Source organism: Chiloscyllium plagiosum, chromosome 17, assembly GCF_004010195.1.
Source record: "Chiloscyllium plagiosum isolate BGI_BamShark_2017 chromosome 17, ASM401019v2, whole genome shotgun sequence".
NCBI lineage: Eukaryota > Metazoa > Chordata > Chondrichthyes > Orectolobiformes > Hemiscylliidae > Chiloscyllium > Chiloscyllium plagiosum.
Genome location: NC_057726.1, coordinates 47,150,812 through 47,167,337, shown reverse-complemented (window position 1 = coordinate 47,167,337; position 16,526 = coordinate 47,150,812). Strand labels below are relative to the sequence as shown.

General features: G+C 36.3%; 1 long non-coding RNA gene across 3 annotated transcripts in view; it reads left to right on the top strand.

Annotated features, from left to right (window-relative positions):
* Positions 1-16,526, top strand: part of LOC122558431 — a 357,678-nt gene that overhangs the window by 252,218 nt on the left and 88,934 nt on the right. For all 3 annotated transcript variants that reach the window (XR_006314136.1, XR_006314130.1, XR_006314135.1), the window contains one exon: positions 9,333-9,434. This is a non-coding gene — a long non-coding RNA (uncharacterized LOC122558431). The remainder of the gene's footprint in view (positions 1-9,332; positions 9,435-16,526) is intronic.

The window sequence follows — 16,526 nt, the reverse complement described above, 5'->3', positions numbered from 1 at the left end:
CGGGAGTGGAGGTTGGGTTGGTGGGGGGTGTGGGCCTGACGAGGGAGTCACGGAGGGAGTGGTCTTTTCGGAACGCTGATAGGGGAGGGGAGGGAAATATATCACTGGTGGTGGGGTCCGTTTGGAGGTGACGGAAATGATGGCGGATGATACGTTGTACATGGAGGTTGGTGGGGTGGTAGGTGAGGACCAGTGGGGTTCTGTCCTGGTGGCGATTGGAGAGGCGGGGCTCAAGGGCGGAGGAGCAGGAAGTGTAAGAGATGCGGTGGAAGGCATCGTCGCCTACGTCTGGCGGGAAATTGCGGTCCTTGAAGAAGGAGGCCATCTGGGTTGTACGGTTTTGGAACTGGTCCTCCTGGGAGTACGGTTTTGGAACTGGTCCTCTTGGCACATATTGTGCCAACCATTCATTTATTCTCTGGGACCAATCAACCATTGTCAATGATTAGGGGTCATTAACTATTCCTGTCTGTTTACCTAAGTGTCATATCTAAGTTGTTGCTTCTTAATAAATGTAATAAACTACCTTAACAATCCTTACAAATTCTCAACTTCCCACATTGGGTATCTGTGGCTTTAGAAAGAAAAGATTTACAAAATATTCGAGAAGGATGATGCAGTCAGTTAATTGTATCAAAAACTGAAAAAAGTTTTATAAAGAGGAGAGATGAATCACCAAACTTACAAATTATAAAATTCCTGACTTTGTTTATGTATCTTTCTGTGAGTGGCAAGGTAGAAACCTAATTGGAAAGATTCAACCAGGATATTTAACAAGATTGACATGGATTTGAGGTGACAATGCATTCAAGAAATTTAGAGAGAGGATGTTGGAGATGGACTGGTATTTTAGGAGGAGATGGATGGACAGCACATTCATAAAACAATCGATGTGAATTTAACAGTTAGATGAACATTGATCAAGGCTATTTTCTGAGAAAAATATTTTGGTATGTAAACATGCTCATACACCCTCAGCATGAACCTTCCTTCATAATTCAAATCTCTGACTCCGCAAATCCTTCATGAGTAACAGACTTAGATTTTCAGAAATTTGTGCTAAGCACATTCAGTGCTCATGGGCACTGTTGTTGGGAAGAAACAGGGGTAAACTCCAAACTGTGGTATATTTTGAAACATTGGTCTAAATTTTATCTGTCTCTGGGTGGCAGAAATAGAGATGGGGACACAAAATAGTTTCAAGAAGATTAAAAAGTTTGCAAATAAATTCGGGAGGGACTGAGAAGTGGTGTGGATTAGAGATGATGAATTTAACGTTAAATGCAAAAGAGAAATAAAGAGAGCAAGAGAGAGACATATGGTTGGTTTAAGAAAGTGTTTGAAAAAGTAAAAATTGACATGGTAAAATTCTCCTGAAACAATTCACAAACCTGAACATGAGGGATTGATTGGCGATCATTACCCTTTTAACAACATGATAACTGTTTCTTGCACTGTTATTAGATGTAATGTTGTATGGCTTGTTTAATGGGTAATGAAAATCATGGGGAGGTTAACCACAAGTTCTCGTCTTCACAAAGCTAATGGCGGAGTACAACATAAATGGTCCGCCAACTCATGGTGATTCACAGTTGAAACGATTTCATCTTTGCCACAATTGCTGGCCATTTTGCATGTAATAACAGTGTACATTGTTCAGACACTTAATTTTTAAAGAAAACTTGCCCCCCCCCTTTGTTTGATTTGGTCTTCTTTCATCCTTATTGCATTCACTATTGCACCTTCAATTTAAAGAAAAATAAGGTGAGAACCTAGAAGGGTCGTAAGAGTGCTGTATAAATCTGTAAAAATGGACTGTCATCATGAGCATAAAGGATGAAGCATTCAGTGTACATTGTCTCTATCATTTGGTGGTTTAATGGTGTTTGCAAACAAAAGCATATGAAGACTGAGGACTGCATCATCTCTCATGAGTAATTTGCTGTATTTTCAGTTTGAGACCTCATTTGTAGCATAGTTATGACCTTTGGTTCCTGTAGTCTCAACAAGCACTTAGATACTTTCTCACAGAAGATGTTTCGGTATATTGAACATCATTTTCTGTAATGATTTGGTGCACAGTCAGTACTTTATGTCATTTTATCTGATGTCTTTATAGTATAGTTCACAAAGTAGGAGTCCAACAAACTGAAACACTTATACAATAAAGTCAATGACATATATATCCCTTTGACAGTTTCAAAATAATATCTAGGTCAGATATACATATATTTTTAGATTTTTAGTATACTCTTTCCATGAAATCACTGCTTATAACAGCAGTTTGCATTTATAGAGTTCCACTAACCTTGCTTTTCTCAAACTGTTTCAATACTAGGCATAAGAGTAATGGATGTCCCACCAAGGGAATAGAGTATGACTGAAAGCTTTGTTAAAGAAATGGATTTTGACAAAGGTTTTGAAAATTGTAGGTAGATTCAGGAATATTTAAGGAGGGAGTGCCATAGATCAGGGCTAATGGGGCTATGGGCGGAGGAATATACTTCAATATACTTCAGGGAATGAAAAAAATCTATGTATAAAACCGTTGCAGTTTGCCAAGAAAAGTGGGGCAATACTATATGGGGCGTGGTGCCCTTTGGATGAAGACAAGAAATTGAAATTTAATGTATCGGAAAATGGGAAGACAATGTAGGTCAGAAGAATGTATCAGGAGGCAGCATGACTCAGCCTGAGATCAGGTAGGAGAAAGTGAGGACTGCAGATGCTAGAGATCAGAGTCAAAACGTGTAGTGCTGGAAAAGCACAGCCGGTCAGGCAGCAACCGAGGAGCAGGAGAGTTGATGTTTCAAGCATAAGCTCTTCATCAGGAATGACATTTGACTCAGCCTGAGATCAGCCAGTAGAATTTTACAGATTGTCCTGTTTCAGAGTAAACAATTGCTCACAAACATTTATAAGAATATAAGAACATGAAAACATAAGAACTAGGAGCAGGAATAGGCCATCCTTGGCCCCTCAAGCTTGCTGCGCCATTCAGTAAGATCATGGCTGATCTTTTTTTGGACTAAGCTCCACTTTCCCGCCTAATGACCACAACCCTTAATTCCTTTACTGTTCAAAAATTACTATCAGTGTCAGTCCATGATCAGTGAACAGTTGTTAAAATTCAAAGGTGCATCTGCCATTGCTGACTCCAAGTAATTCATTTGATTTCATATGGTACTTCATCCACAAATCCAAAAGCAAATGTGAAAACTCAGTAGTGTTTTTTTGATATAACAATATATCAAATATATGTAGCAATATATCATTTTATTTATATAGAGAAGAACAAATGTAGATCATACTTCAAATCCAAAATGCCCGAGTTTAAGTTTTAAATTAGCATTTGACTTCAGTATTTTTCAGTAGTTGTAAACTGATTTAACAGTTGTCTTTTATTCCTGTATATCCCTACAAGTGCACCTTTCTTTTAGTTCTTAACTATGCTTCACTTTCAGACTTTTTCTACTGATCAAAGGTGTGAAATTTCTAAATATTGAGTCCAAAAACACACAGTTTCAGTATTGAAGAATAAAGACTGTGACAACTGACAGAATTTAAATAATGCCTTAAATTAAATGCCTAATAAATAAATAGAAGGTTTACAATATGCAGCTGTTGTCAACGTGAAGTATTTTGTATACTAGAAAGAATGTAAGAAACATGGCCAAACAATATAACCACAGTCGGTTAAAGGGCTGTCTAGTCTCTATGGATTCTTCATGCTGCTCATTGTCTGAGCTTATTTTTTCCCTCCAATTCATTTGCATTTGAGGGACAAAGACCTTCTGTTAGAGACCCACAGCAGCTCTTCACATTTTATCTTTCAATAAACATTGGTATCCATAGGGTGGGGAGTTTTCATTACTTCACTCCTTAAGAGTCTACAGGAACCAATACAAATCTGCCTTTTAACACAACTAACAGCACAAAAGTGGTGCTTTCTCCAAGAATAAAGCTGATGGTTTGAAAGGCTGCATCAAGAATAGAAGCCTTTACTGTGAAGGGTTGAGATAGGAAGAATGATCAGGATGGTCAGATTGCTTACACAAACAAGATTGTTAGGGGGTCTATTCAGACTGTCTGCTCTTTAGTTTATACTGTAAGGAAGTTGTGACTTCTGGAATGACAACAGAGGATTCCCAGCTTCCGATGCTTACATGTGTTTTGGGTCTCTGAATTATGTATGTGACTTTTATTAATACTCAGCAACAAGCCGCATGCTAAGCATATCTTGTAGTTGGCAACCTATTAAGTAGCAAATACATTAGCTTTTAACACTTGTGAATGGATAGAATTAGATGTTTATCCATTGAGTAGCTTTAAAATAGTTGCTAGAAATGTGAAATCAACACTTTTCCTTTGTTGATGGGCTTTAGCTGCAAAAAGTATTCTAATTGCTTCATACAAGTTGCACCATAACACAATAAATTAAACTGGTGTCCACTGCTGGTCTGGAATACCTCTAAACTGCATATGGATTCTACTCGAAATCTTGAACTCATACCATAAAAGAAATGACCATTAAGATGTTATTTAAGTATCAAATTACAAGCTGTTTTTCCTAATGTGCTGTGGTAAATTTCCATTATGGCCTTATTCTTGGAATTCATTGTTGCTTCGGAATTATACCAACAGAGGAACACTTCTTTTTCGTGTTTTTCAGACAGTTTCTGTTCTGTGTTAGCAGACCTTCCAACCTGATAGTAGTAACCTTTATCAGGGAAATGTCCACTGGTTGTTGAAGATATGAAGAATAACCAAATTTGATGATGATCCAGAGAGTAGAGTAGGATCACAGAAAGTTTTTTTTTGTTTAATGCAAAATGAAGCAGAAAACTAAGTAACACATGTATTTGCAAACAAAGTGGCCAGTTTGTTCAGAAATAAAGATTATTAGTGATTTTAATGGAGTCATTGATGATTCCTCTTAGGCCATACTGTGTAGCTAAATTCTTATGATGTCACCTAAAAACAGGCAAGAACTTTGACACTCACACAGCATGAAGCTACTTAAATCAGGGCCTCATATACAGGACCCTGCTGCCTGCAAAATGGCTCTAATGGCATTATCTCTGGGCCTGAGGAGCAAGCTGCATAACAAAACTCTAAACACTCTCTAATGTGGAAAAATAAAGCTAATTCCTGACAGTATAACCAAATTGCCTCTTTCTCTGCTCTCAAGCACCTTTAGGATTAAGCAAAGAAAAAGTTGAAAATATTGCAGAGCTGCAGCATAATGTATGTAAGCATTTCAAAGAGAAGAATCATTTAAAACTTGTGCACACCATTATCGTCAACTGCATAGCATTTCCAAACAACCTGTCTCATAGTGAAAAGCAAACCTTTATATTTTTCTCAAAATTAGCACAACTAAGAGATATCCTTCAGAGATTCAATTTCATAGTTTAAAAGTTTAAACCTAATTCCAAAATATTAAGTAATTAGTCAATGGGTTTCAAACATGTTTTATGTTGAAATATATATGCACCTTATAGTTTCTTAGTAATTACTCATAATTTATCAAGGCTTGTACAATCTTGTGTGTTCATATCAAAGCAGATATTTTTAAAAAGCAAGTTTACTTGCAGTATCCACCGCATTTCTTATGACCTCAGCAATAAAATTTTATTGAGTATCCACCTGACCTCAAATTGGAAATTTGTGTTGGAACCAACCTAACCAACTATTATGGCTCTCCACTGTTGTTAATTTTACATTTGCCTAATAAAACACAGCAGGAGTTACAGTAGTTCCCTGTAACAGGCAACTTTAACACAGATTGTCTTGGACTATTTTCTGAACTTATTACTCCTACTTCTTGAGAACCAAATTAAAAAATACCCTCAGCTGCTTGATTATAATTTATTATATCTATTTTTCCTGTTTTGATAAAAGCAGAAAAATGTGTTTGTGGTGTATACTAAGATAACTGTGTAGCTTAGAATGCAGTTTCAGAGTCCAAAGAAAAAACATTATACAAGGAATGTAGAAAGATTTTATTTTATATTCTTTCAGAACTGTCTGCCTGTTTCCATAAGGTGAAATCAAACATAAGATTTTCATTCTAATCAATTAGATCAGAGCTAAGGATACACCACAGGTATTAATTTGTGATTTGATAAAGTCTCATAAAACCAAAAACTCATATAAATATGATAATTAATTCAATCAAAACAAGCAACTTTTTATAAGACCAGAAATTACACACCTTTTGGCATAAACAATTTCATGTCAGTGTTTCGACTAGTTGATTGTCATTCTTATTCAAATTCAAAAGCATAGTACTTTAGTACTATTGTACTTTTTCTCCCAAAGCTACATGAAGTTTGGACAATTGCAAACTTGTACAGTATTATTTCTCTATAAATTAAATGTATAGTAAAATATATTGAGACTTCAGAGGATTCTATTTGCAAATACCAATTTAGTCCTACAATGCAATTGAATGTTAAAGCATTACATTCAAAATGCAATCATAGCTTTTCCTTCTAAAACCAAATGAATGAGATTTTTCATTTGAGTGCAGATTAGCCCTAATTTTTGCAATTCTATAATAATGTTTCCCAATAATGACTAATACTTGTTTTTCTATGTCAGTTCATACAAAGCTCTTTTTTGCTTGATTTGTCTGTTATGTTCCTGAGACATAAACAAAATTATGTCAATGATTTTTTTAGGCATGAGTGTAGAAATGAATATAATTTGTAAGTAGCAGAGAACGTCATAATGGATTACAAAATAAATTAAAACAATCAACAATTCAGAATAAAGATCTAAAAATTGTAAAGTAATTTTGTTCTCTACCTGTTCAATTTTTTTTGACTTGTAAATAACCAGAAACATATATTCATAAAGAATTGCCTGAGGATTTTCTTGGCTCAGACAGGATTGATGTGTTTGTGTGCTTAATTTTCATTAACAGTTCTTTATCATTCAACAAATCGAGTACAGGAACAATGATAGCCTTGAGACTTCTCTGGGTTGTTAATGACATAAAATCGCTCACTCAATTTTGTGTGCTTTCTCCTATGAAAACTGATCTCACAGTGAAACACTGATGAAAAAAGTGACCTTGTAATATAATTCAAAATTTCACTATTTATCATCATTAGTGTGTGAAAGCGTCTTTGGATTCAGTTTCCTGATATGGGGAAGAATGCTGTCGGCAGTAAGATGGGGCAACTATCCAATTTAGAGGAAGGCAGATTTGAAGAGAAATGATCCTTAAAGGGATGGGAGAATTAATACCGGATTGGGACACACATTCCATAGTTGAAAGTTTCCCTACTTGTATTTCTGCACGTGGAAGAGCGTTTTAAAGAGAGACAGTTTTTTTTCCCAATTCTTGCCACATATTGTCACCATCAATCATGTTCTGTTTGTTGATTGAGCAACATGTTGTCAGTGTTTATTTCATGGATGTGCTAATGGGGGTACAGAACAAAGAGCTCTCCTCCCAGCAGACATTTGATTTTTACATCTCGCCTTTTGAATTGTTGGTTCTCTTTATTTCTTGATTTTTTTTAATGAACTGATATTGATATGTTCATGATTATTTTTGTATTATGGTATTTTTAGACAAACATAAACTGTAAAACAAAAGGATTCTTTTGCATTCATATTTCATTTAGTGTAGTAACTCTTTAGGTAGCAGAAAGGCCCCTCAAAACCAGCTAAGTAGCTTCATAGATATGTTCTCAAGTGCCCTTTCATCATATTTGTAAAAAAAAGCACTTTTAGATGTCAGCACTGCATGCGCGAGATTAGTTCAAATCAGCATCACTTAACTAGTTCCATGGACTGTGTAGAACATTCCACAAAGGAATAGGAGAGGCTGAAAGATGCAAATCTTTTTTAGAAGAATCTTTAGAAAATGTGGCTGGTGTAATTGGAATACCTGTGTGTTCAATATTTTACAGTTAAAGCTCTATGCAGTGAAAGTGATTGTATGGATCCCTATGATTGAAGAAGTTTTTCTGCTCTGAGCTGAGAATAAGGCATTTAAATCCATTAAGAAGGCAACTAAGTGTTTATAAACTAAAACGGTCAGCTGCTTTGCAACTGATTTGAACAATTTCATGGTAAAATACAAGTAGAAACTGCCATGGGTTATGCATGTGTACCTTTAATATTTGTTCCTAAACATGATTATTTATTACTTTCTTTATTGCTTTAAGAGCCTGGTTTCTTGTAGGATGTGTTGTATCAGGTCAAACATCTCCCCTTCCTCAATTTATCAAGCTTTTGATCTCTTGTCAGTTCTATACATTGGCAAGTCGTAGCTCTAACAGTATGTTTCAGGGTCGCAAAAGGGCACTATTACATCTCAAAACTTACGGGCATCCTGGTGTTGCATCCCCACATAGCTGTACAGATGTGGTTTTGTGTTGCTATTAGGCTGCTCTACCTTGCTGTCCATTATATTTTTATAGGTCTGTTCTGCATTCCTTTGAGTCAACCCCTAGGAGATGGAGGCCTGTTAGTTTATTACTTACATATGTCTGAGACCCTTTACCTCAGCAGGGAAAGACAAAATATGAAGGAGTAACTGTAGATTTGGGACGGTCGACTAATCTTTCTCCACCTTGAACTAATCGACAAGCCTATGTGTTATTGCACTGAATGTTGTTCTGCAGTGCATAGCCAGTGGGGTTTCAATTTGTAGAAGCATAAACAGATACTAAACTAGAAGAAATGGTGCAGTGATTTATTAACAGAGCACAGATCAAATTATCACAGCAATTCCCTGCTGTCAAACCAACAATTGCCTCCTTATTCCAGTTACTGCAGAGTTTTTCTATATTATTGTCTGATTTTCTTCTGTGAGTCTAAATCATTTGACCTGTGCACCGGATCATTAAAATTAACTTCAACATTTGTTTCCACTCTTTTCTTCCCTCTCCTTTTTTCAACCCTTGACTTTCTCTCTCTTGTAGTTACATTTGTATGTTTCTTACAGTTCTTCTGGGACTGATTTATCATCATTTGTGAACATATACGTCTCAAAATTTTGGCTTTGATCATGTTGTATTTTATAACCTGTGTCTGTTGTAGGCTTAACCTTCTGTTATGCAGTTTTTAACATCCATCTTCTAAGACGTAAGGGAATTATTTAGTTGAAAACAATTAAATTCAGTCTTTAAAAACATCTATTATCCTCATCCCCTACCTCTTTATCTGCTGTTGTCATTCTTGCTGGCATTCTGCTTACATCTTTTTTTCTTCATTGATCTTTAAGTGGCTTAACTCTTGTCACCTACCAACTATTCTTAAATCTTTAAACTTCATACTTCCAATCCCTATCCCTTTTCCAATGCTTACAGCTTGATCCACTGGAACATGATTGGATTCGCTTTGCTGCTGTGGGAAACACAGCTGCTTTGACCGACCTTTTGCTCCAGGATCCAGCCTTTGCATCGTAAAAGGTAAGACACACAGAATAAAAATTCAGCGAGTTGAAGTGTGTGGTTGAAATTTACTCCAAAATGCTCATAAACAATGCATTTCAAAGCTATTTTAAAAATGTATTTGATATTAGTTGTAAAGGACATTAAATCACTGGCTGAAATGAATAAGCCTCACAAATAAATATAAAGAAATTATTTATTTCGGTACCAAGATTTTTGCATGCATAATACTAATTAGAGAAATGATACTTCAGCCTTGTGTTGATACTATCAATTTGATGCAGATCTGGTAATACCTGCAATGGATACATTAATTTAATAAGTATGGTTAATGAATTTTACATTGACATAATAAATTATGGTTCACAAATGTAGGTTATATATTTTTTATATCTCCTACAGTCAAAAGTCAAATTCGAGGTACTTGTGCGTGATTGCACAGCTCAGGTCTAAGAATCTCAGCTCCGAAACTTGAATGAACTTGGGGGTGCCAAAAGCTACATTTCCATGGCTACTTACAGTGTGTGAGGTTGATGTGTCACCATTTTAGTATCAAATTTATCCTCAATCCCATTAATAATCTGAAAACACTGGCATTGCTCTGCTGTGAAGTTGGCAAGTATTTTTGTAAGGAATATAAATAGTCATGAATTGTTAACACTGAAGTTGAAGAGAAAAAATATTGGTAGCAAAATGTTTATCGTGAATTATCTGCAACAAAACTAAACTGAATAAAAAGATTATTCTGAAGATTTGTTATAGAAACATCATCTTCAGGTAAAGGAAAAAGAAAAGCTGTGTCTCCATTTAATATCAGACAAAAATGATGCATTAAGGCTTTCCAGTGTGATTTACTGGGCTACTTGTTTGTATACAAATGAAAAGAGGCTTTTCAAACCATTTTTCATGAAGACAGTACCCCTTTAATGTTATAATCAAATGAACAGATAAGGTCTATTTTAAATTATTGTTTGATGAGGGCTGCAGGTGTAGGGATCACGAAGATATCATATTTGTCCAAATAATTTAAGGGACAGACATTTTGATTACATTTATCTTAAAAAAAACACTTTGAACATGCCGCTTGGTGCAGTTCACTTATGCTTTTGCAAATCAGTAAAGACTCTAGTTAGTAGATAAGGGTTTCTAACCACTAAAGGGCAGATGGCTGCCTTTCATCTTCCATTTCAATGTGTAAGTGCAATGTTTGCTCACCCTAGCCTTGGTATCAGAGGAGGGTTTTTAAACTCACCCAAATTGTTTAGCTTTTAGACAGTATGCAAACAAATTATGTGAATTGATAATATTAAAAGTAAAAATCTCAACATATTTTACTGCATATTTAACCTTTACATATTAAGTAGCATAATAGTTAACACCAATAGTTGTCAGTTGCTAATTAGATAAAGGAGGAAAGTTACACTCAAACATTTTAGTTTATAGAATACATTTCACTGAGAAACCAATTGTCTTTATGATAACTAAATGAATATTCCTTGTTTTGAACATTTCTTACCGAAGGAAAGTATGTGAATAATGAAATGTTCATTTCTATTTCAACTTTTTGCTCAGTTTGAGGTTAAGGGGATGTTTTTATAACAAGCTATGGTTTGGAAAATATCAGAGAATAAGCAAGAATAAGCATTTGATGCGTTTTTCACAATGAGTGGACAGATATAAATAAAATAGTTGGCAGCAGTTGTGCTAACTGGGTCTTTTTTGTTTTGCCAGAGGAAAATAATGTAATTTCTATGAGCCTAAATTGTGCTGGGCAGCATTATCAGCTGAAAGACCCTATATTTTGACAGGCTGCACTGTATAATGATTAATTACTTCTCAGCTTCATTGGACTTTTCTAATTTCCTTTTGCCATTTGCTGGAGGCTACAAGCGATAACTGCAGCTCTTATTACTTCGTGCAAAAGGGAAATATCTATTACTGCCCTTATTCTACAAGTGATCAGAATGAAAAGTTGGCCAATCAGAGGTTACTGTGTTAAGTGCTCCTAACAGTATTTATATGCCCTCCATCCTTGATCATCTCTTCCACATATAAGATCAAGTTTATGAACTCAAATGAAAGTTGGCATATACAAGCTTTGAAATCTTTACCTGATTCAAAGAGAACAATCAGTTTACTGCTCGGGGACAGTGTTCAGAAGTAAAGTATCTTCCAATACTCCCTCACATTATAAATTTCATTAGGAATCTGGTAAAAGCAACATTTTTCTAAATGTTTTCATTCATTACAATGTGGAATATATGAATTAAAGAACAAGGGCATTAAGTATTTACTGTAATCATTCTTGCAGCGTTAATTTCTTTTTCTTAATAGCATCCATTATTTTGAATTTCTTAGTGCATTAAATGTTGCCAGGTCGATTAAGCGTCAATTTCAGTTTCAAATTTGAAGTTATTTAGTAGTTTCCTGTCTCTTATTTGGAAATGGAGAGGCTTCATGTTGGTGTCAAAGTGAAAATATGTTACATACTGAGCTAATCAAAGAAAGCAAAATGGACTTCAAATTAGTGTAACATTAACACATTTTTTTCCAGTCTATAATTTAATCCCATATAATTAAGATCATGTTTAATAAAATCTTAAATAAATGATTTAATTAAGAAAATCGCTTTAAAACAGTTTCATGAAAGGTAAGTTATCTACTTTGTTAGTAAGTCTTCGAATTTTAATTGTACCAAATTACAAAATTTGAATAGTCTTATAATTGCAGTAACAGATTTTAGAAATTGCCGTAACATTGACTTAACAACTTATGTCAATAAGATGCACATGTGCAATGTCTTAAAAGTGCGGTTTCAAATGTAAAACCCAGTAAATAAGGATACATTTATTCCAGTGCCTCCCTTTTCAACCCCCACATTCATTTTCTAGCCAAGTTACAGTGGATACAACATTGCATTTATACTATAGAACAAAAACATTCCACTTAAGAAAATGACCCATGTAGCTTACAAACGACAAGGTTAGGAAGCGTTGTATAAATCCAGCTACCTTATAATTATTATCAGCTGTGTTAAAACTTTATTGCTTTTATTTGAAAAATCCACAAAAGAAGGACAAGCTCTACATTTATAGTTCAAAATGTGCAGCTAACTGATGGTATAACTTGTTGGCCCGATTTGCAGTAGGAAGACCCACAGCTAGTGTTACTACACTGATTGCAGATGTCAGATATAGATATGATCATCATATCAATAATCCAACTCAGGAAGAACCTGACACATAAGATGAAAATTGTAAATGTTGCAATGTCTGTAATAAAAACAGAAACTGTTGTGAGGACAAGTGGTCAATCAACATTTGAAGGTCTTAGTCTTTTGTTGATTGAATGCTTGATCAAGGAGAGGACTACACTTGATAAAATGTTAGTTAATCAAAGGAAAAATATCTAATAATTTCTATTATTCCATTTATTTTGCAAGTATAATCAACACTTAAAATTCACAGTTGATTTGTACAATATGGATGACAGTAGGTATTGTACAGTTTTCAGTGTTTAAATGTTACAGGTTTTGTTACTTTGCATATGTTTGAGAGCTTTAGGGAAGCAACTCTTACAGTTTCAGTGGCAGATGGTGATTCTGTATGGCCTTGCGGTGGAGCTGCTTTAGGTTAATCAGTTGTCAGTGTGGTGCTGGTTTCCATGGAGTTTGGGATATGCAGTGATCTTTGAAAAGGGCTGCTGGGAAAAAAAAGGCAACTTTGGTTTACTGCTTCAGGAGTATAAACATGACAGAGGAAGCAGCAAAGTATTTTCCCCTTATGAGTTCTTGTCTTTGTGGTTGCTAAGGCTGTTTTAGGAAACAAAGCACTGGTGAGACTGAATTTTAGACATTTTTCAAGGCTTACTGAACGACCTGCATGAAAATTATGCTGTACATTGGATGGCCAGAAGTGTCATTCCATGGATCAGTTCCATACACAATGTAAGTGGTTGATCTTTAACTATTAACAAACATTTTATAGACTGTTTAGAGTATTATTTAGAAAACACAGACTATTTTCCTTTTCCCATGGAAAATTAGGTACTTTAAACAATAATATGCTTCAATTATAATGGTGCCTGTGGAACGTTTACGAGGAAACCTACTCATAAAGATGTACAGCATGGAAACAGTCCCTTCGGTCCAACTCGTCCATGCCCACAAGATATCCTAAATTAATCTAGTCCCATTTGCCAGCACTTGGCCCATATCCCTCTAAATCCTTCGTATTAATATATCCATTCAGATACCTTTTAACTGTTGTAATTGTACCATCACTTCCTCTGGCAGATCATTCCATATATGCACTCCATATTTTCTGTGTGAAAATGTTATCCCTTAGTACCCTTTTTAATCTTTCCCCGCTCACCCTAAACCTATGTCCTCTAGTTCTGGCCTCCCCCACCCCAGGAAAAGACTTTGTCTATTTACTCTATCCATGTCCCTCATGATTTTATAAACCTCTATAAGGTCACCCCTCAGCCTCCGACGCTCCAGGGAAAACAGCCCCAGAGGGAAGTCCACTGAGTATGAAAAACTGTTTTGCAGCATTGCTATATTGTTCTAGTCTATATTCCTCTATTTCCTTCCCAAACTATTTTGTGAAAATTTGGGCTTGTAGTGACAGTTTGAATCGGTGTTATCACGATGTAATTCAATTGCCAATTTAATCCTTTCAGCTGAAATCTACAGAAACAAGTTACTTTTTTCATGCTGGAAAGACTCCATTAATTAGTCTGTAATGGTGTTAACAGTCACAACTATCAGAACATTTCTGGATCTTATGCAATAGAATTTAGCATTTTACATAAAAGCAGAAAAGTATGTTTAGAAAATATTCTGATGCAAAGAATCCCATGTTTGGATATCGTGTAAAACTAATCACATGATGTTAATTTTTGATGCATCAAAATAATGTTTGTAGCTATGGTAGAATAGTGATTACATTACTGGATGAGTAATTCAGAGGTCTGGATTAATAATCTGGATACGTGATTTTCAATCCCATCATGGCAGTTCATTAACTAGAATGCAGTTAATGACATAAAACTGAAAATAAGAGGCTAATGTCTGAAATGCTAAACACACTGACATTGTACTGTCATAATAACCTAACTGGTTCACTCATACCCTCTTCAGCAGGGTATCTACCACCTTATCAAATTTGTTCTACACATGACTCCACATGCAAAGGAATGTACTTAATTTTAACTGCCCTCTGAAATGATCCAGCACACCATTCAGATTTATATCAGCTGATATAGAGTCATAGAGTCATAGAGATGTACAGCATGGAAACAGACCCTTCTTTCCAACTCATTCATGCTGACAAGGTATCCTAACCTAATCTAGTCCCATTTGCCAGTATTTGGCCCAAATTCCTCTAAACCCTTCCTATTCATCCAGATGCCTTTTAAATAATGCAATTCTACCAGCCTCCACCACTTCCTCTGGCAGCTCATTCCATACACACACCACCCTCTGTATGAAAAAGTTGCCCCCTAGGTCCCTTTTATAGACAATAGACAATAGGTGCAGGAGTAGGCCATTCTGCCCTTCAAGCCTGCACCACCATTCAATATGATCATGGCTGATCATCTTTAATCAGTATCCTATTCCTGCCTTAACTCCATAACCCTTGATTCCATTATCCTTGAGAGCTCTATCCAACTCTTTCTTAAATGAATCCAGAGACTGGGCCTCCACTGCCCTCTGGGGCAGAGCATTCCACACAGCCACCACTCTCTGGGTAAAGAGGTTTCTCCTCATCTCTGTCCTAAATGATCTACCCCGTATTTTTAAGCTGTGTCCTCAGGTTCGGTACTCACCCATCAGCGGAAACATGTTTCCTGCCTCCAGAATGTCCAATCCCTTAATAATCTTATATGTCTCAATCAGATCCCCTCTCAGTCTTCGAAACTCAAGGGTATACAAGCCCAGTCGCTCCAGTCTTTCAGTGTAAGGTAATCCCGCCTTTCGTGAACCTATGCTGCACTCCCTCAATAGCCAGAATGTCTTTCCTCAAATTTGGAGACCAGAACTGCACGCAGTACTCCAGGTGTGGTCTCACCAGGGCCCTGTACAGCTACAGAAGAATCTCTTTGCTTCTATGCTCAATCTTTCTTGTTATGAGGGCCAGCATGCTATTAGCCTTCTTCACTACCTGCTGTACCTGCATGCTTACCTTCATTGACTGGTGTACAAGAACACCCAGATCTCTCTGTACTACCCCTTTACCTAAATTGATTCCATTTAGGTAGTAATCTACCTTCCTGTTCTTGCCACCAAAGTGGATAACCATACATTTATCCACATTAAACTGCATCTGCCATGCATCTGACCAATCACCTAACGTGTCCAGTCACCCTGTAATCTCCTAACATCCTCATCACATTAGTATTATCAGCAAATTTGCTAATGTTATTACTAATACCATCTTCTATATCATTAATATATATTGTAAAAAGCTGCGGTCCCAGCACTGATCCCTGCGGTACCCCACTGGTCACTGCCTGCCATTCCGAAATGGAGCCGTTTATCACTACTCTTTGTTTCCTGTCAGCCAACCAACTTTCAATCCAAGTTAGTACTTTGCCCCCAATACCGTGCGCCCTAAGTTTGCTCATTAAACTCCTATGTGGGACTTTATCAAAAGCTTTCTGAAAGTCGAGGTACGCTACATCTACTGGATCTCCCTCGTCCATCTTCAGAGTTACATCCTCAGCATGATTTCCCCTTCATAAATCCATGCTGACTCTGACCTATCCTGTTACTACTATCCAGATGTGTCATAATTTCATCCTTTATAATAGACTCCAGCATCTTTCCCACCACTGAGGTCAGACTAACTGGTCTATAATTTCCTGCTTTCTGTCTCCAACCTTTCTTAAAAAGTGGTACAACATTAGCCACACTCCAATCCGCAGGAACTGATCCCAAATATATCGAACTCTGGAAAATAATCACCAACGCATCCACGATTTCTCGAGCCACCTCCTTCAGAACCCTGGGATGTCGACCATCAGGCCCCGGGGACTTATCAACCTTCAGACATAACAGTCTCTCCAACACCAATTCCTGGCAAATATAAATTCCCTTAAGTTCAG